This window comes from Lathyrus oleraceus, unplaced genomic scaffold, assembly GCF_024323335.1.
Source record: "Lathyrus oleraceus cultivar Zhongwan6 unplaced genomic scaffold, CAAS_Psat_ZW6_1.0 chrUn1442, whole genome shotgun sequence".
Lineage (NCBI taxonomy): Eukaryota > Viridiplantae > Streptophyta > Magnoliopsida > Fabales > Fabaceae > Lathyrus > Lathyrus oleraceus.
Genome location: NW_026113822.1, coordinates 1 through 4,425, shown reverse-complemented (window position 1 = coordinate 4,425; position 4,425 = coordinate 1). Strand labels below are relative to the sequence as shown.

Genomic DNA, 4,425 nt, shown 5'->3' with positions numbered 1-4,425 from the left:
AGAAAACCTTACCTGTGTTCACACTGTGAACAAGACATTCAGTCATTCAGAGACCTGAAAAAACACAGATGATTCATACTGGAGAGAACCCTCACAAGTGTTCACACTGTGACAAGAGATTCACTGATTCAGAGTCCTGAAAATGCATGAGATGATTCACACTGAAGAGAAACCTTACAAGTGGTTCACACTGCGACAAGAGTTTCAGTCAGTCAGGAGCCCTGAACTACATGAGAGGATCCACACTGGAGAGAAACCTTACATGTGTTCACACATGCGACAAGAGATTCAGTTGGTCAGGAGCCCTGAAACTACATGAGAGGATCCACACTGGAGAAGAAACCTTACAAGTGTTTACACTGCGACAAGGATTCAGTCAGTCAGGATCCCTGAAACTACATGAGAGGATCCACACTGGAGAGAAACCCTTACATGTGTTTACACTGCGACAAGAGATTCAGTTGTTCAGGACATCTGAAAACACATGAGAGGATCCACCGGAGAGAAACCTTACAAGTGTTCACACTGCGACAAGAGATTCAGTTGGTCAGGAGCCCTGAAACTACATGAGAGGATCCACACTGGAGAGAAACCTTACAAGTGTTTACACTGCGACAAGAGTTCAGTCAGTCAGGATCCCTGAAACTACATGAGAGGATCCACACTGGAGAGAAAACTTACATGTGTTTACACTGCGACAAGAGATTCAGTTGTTCAGGACATCTGAAAAAACATGAGAGGATCCACCTGGAGAGAAACCTTACAAGTGTTCACACTGCGACAAGAGATCAGTTTGGTCAGGAGCCCTGAAACTACATGAGAGGATCCACACTGGAGAGAAACCTTACATGTGTTCACACTGCGACAAGAGATTTAGTTGGTCAGGACATCTGAAAACACACGAGAGGATCCACACTAGAGAGAAACCTTACAAGTGTTCACACTGTGACAAGAGGTTCAGACAGTCAGGATCCCTGAAAAAACACGAAAGGATCCATACTGGAGAGAAACCTTACAAGTGTTCACACTGCAATAAGAGATTCAGTCGGTCAGGACAATATGGAAACACATGAGAGGATCCACACTGGAGAGAAACCTTACAAGTGTTCACACTGTGACAAGAGATTCAGTGATTCAGGGAGTCCTGAAAACACACAAGATGATTCACACTGAAGAGAAACCTTACAAGTGTTCACACTGCGACAAGAGATTCAGTTGGTCAGGAGCCCTGAAACTACATGAGAGGATCCACACTGGAGAGAAACCTACATGTGTTCACACTGCGACAAGAGATTTAGTTGGTCAGGACATCTGAAAACACACGAGAGGATCCACACTGGAGAGAACCTTACAAGTGTTCCACTGTGACAAGAGGTTCAGACAGTCAGGATCCCTGAAAAAACACGAAAGGATCACACGGAGAGAAACCTTACAAGTGTTCACACTGCAACAAGAGATTCAGTCGGTCAGAACATGTGAAAAAACACGAGATGATTCACACTGGAGAGAAACCTTACAAGTGTTCACACTGTTGACAAGAGATTCACTGATTCAGGAGTCCTGAAAATGCATGAGATGATTCACACTGAAGAAAACCTTACAAGTGTTCACGCTGCGACAAGAGTTTCCATCAGTCAGGAGCCCTGAAAAAACATGAGATGATTCACACTGGAGAGAAACCTACAAGTGTTCACACTGCGACAAGAGATTCAGTTGGTCAGGAGCCCTGAAAACTACATGAGAGGATCCACACTGGAGAGAAACCTTACAGTGTTCACACTGCGACAAGAGATTTAGTTGGTCAGGACATCTGAAAACACACGAGAGGATCCACACTGGAGAGAAACCTTTACAAGTGTTCACACTGTGACAAGAGGTTCAGACGTCAGGATCCCTGAAAAAACCGAAAGGATCCACACTGGAGAAACCTTACAAGTGTTCACACTGCACCAAGAGATTCAGTCGGTCCGACATCTGAAAACACATGAGAGGATCACACTGGAGGAGAAACCTTACAAGTGTTCACACTGTGACAAGAGATTCAGTGATTCAGGAGTCCTGAAATACACAAGAAGATTCACACTGAAGAGAAACCTCAAGTGTTTACACTGCGACAAGAGATTCAGTCAGTCAGGAGACCTGAAAAAACATGAGATGATTCACACTGGAGAGAACCTTTCAAGTGTTTACACTGCGACAAGAGATTTAGTCAGTCAGGAGCCCTGAAACTACATGAGAGGATCCACACTGAAGAGAAACCTTACAAGTGTTCACACTGTGACAGAGATTCAGTCAGTCAGGAGCCCTGAAAAAACATGAGATGATTCACACTGGAGAGAAACCTTACAAGTGTTTACACTGCGACAAGAGATTCAGTCAGTCAGGAGACCTGAAAAAACATGAGATGATTCACACTGAGAGAAACCTTTCAAGTGTTCACACTGCCGACAAGAGATTCATTTGGTCCAGGAGCCCTGAAAAAACATGAGAGGATCCACACTGGAGAGAAAACCTTACATGTGTTCACCTGCGACAAGAGATTTAGTTTGTCAGGACATCTGAAAACACACGAGATGATCCACACTGGAGAGAAACTTACAAGTGTTCACACTGTGACAAGAGGTTCGACAGTCAGGATCCCTGAAAAAAACGAAAGGATCCACACTGGAGAGAAACCTTACAAAGTGTTCACACTGCAATAAGAGATTCAGTCCGGTCAGGACATCTGAAAACACATGACGAGGATCCACACTGGAGAGAAACCTTACAAGTGTTCACACTGGACAAGAGATTCAGTGATTCAGGAGTCCTGAAATACACAAGATGATTCACACTGAAGAGAAACCTTACAAGTTCACACTGCGACCAAGAGATTCAGTCAGTCCGGAGCCCTGAAAAAACACGAGATGATTCACACTGGAGAGAAACCTTACAAGTGTTTACACTGCGACAAGAGATTCAATCAGTCAGGAGCCTGAAACTACATGAGAGGATCCACACTGGAGAGAAACCCTTACATGTGTTTACACTGCGACAAGAGATTCAGTTCGTCAGGACATCTGAAAACACATGAGAGGATTCACACTGGAGAGAAACCTACAAGTGTTCACATTGTGATAAGAGGTTCAGGACAGTCAGGATCCCTGAAAAAAACGAGACGATCCACACTGGAGAGAAACCTTACAAGTGTTCACACTGTGACAGAGGTTCAGACAGTCAGGATCCCTGAAAAAACACGAGAGGATCCACACTGGAGAGAAACCGTACATGTGTTCAACACTGCGAAAAGAGATTCATTCATTCAGGAGACATGAAAAAACATGAAATGATTCACACTGGAGAGAAACCATATATGTGTTCACACTGCGACAAGAGATTTAGTGAGTCAGGATATCTGAAATCACACGAGAGAATCCACACTGGAGGAAAAACCTTACAGTGTTCACACTGTGACAAGAGTTCAGACAGTCAGGATCCCTGAAAAAACAAAGAGGATCCATGCTGAAGAGAAACCTTACAAGTGTTCACACTGCGACAAGACATTCATTCATTCAGGATCACTGAAAATACATGAGAGGTCCACACTGGAGAGAAACCTTACATGTGTTCACACTGCAACAAGGATTCAGTTGGTCAGACATCTGAAAAAAACATGAGAGGATTCACACTGGAGAGAAACCTTACAAGTGTTCACACTGTGACAAGAGGTTCAGACAGTCAGGATCCCTGAAAAAAACGAGAGATCCACACTGGAGAGAAACCTTATAAGTGTTCACACGTGACAAGAGGTTCAGACAGTCAGGGCCCTGAAAACACACGAGGGATCCACACTGGAGAGAAACCTTACATGTGTTCACACCTGTGACAAGAGATCATTCATCAGGAGACCTGAAAAAACCACGAGAGGATCCACAATGGAGAAAACCCATACAAGTGTTCACACTGTGACAAGAGAATTCAGTCGGTCAGGAGCCCTGAAAACACATGAGCGGGATCCACACTGGAGAGAAACCTTACAAGTGTTCACACTGTGACAAGAGATTCAGTGATTCGGAGTCCTGAATACACATGAGAGGATTCACACTGGAGAAAAAACCATACAAGTGTTCACACTGTGACAAGAGATTCAGTCGGTCAGGAGCTGAAAACACATGAGAGGATCCACACTGAAGAGAAACCTTACAAGTGTTCACACTGTGACAAGAGATTCAGTGATTCAGGAGTTCCTGAATACACATGAGAGGATTCACACTGGAGAAAAACCATACAAGTGTTCACACTGTGACAATAGATTCAGTCGGTCAGGAGCCCTGAAAACACATGATGAGGACCACACTGAAGATAAACCTTACAAGTGTTCACACTGTGACAAGAGATTCAGTGATTCAGGAGTCCTGAATACACATGAGGGATTCACACTGGAGA

At 44.1% G+C, this 4,425-nt stretch overlaps 3 pseudogenes; all 3 read left to right on the top strand.

Moving 5' to 3' along the window:
- The first annotated feature begins 484 nt into the window (after window positions 1-484).
- On the top strand, window positions 485-1,315 carry LOC127115156 (uncharacterized; annotated as a pseudogene).
- A 343-nt stretch (window positions 1,316-1,658) lies between these two features.
- Window positions 1,659-2,813, top strand: LOC127115155 (uncharacterized; annotated as a pseudogene).
- Window positions 2,814-2,823: 10 nt separating this feature from the next.
- LOC127115157 (uncharacterized) lies at window positions 2,824-4,365 on the top strand (annotated as a pseudogene).
- The last annotated feature ends 60 nt before the right edge of the window (window positions 4,366-4,425 follow it).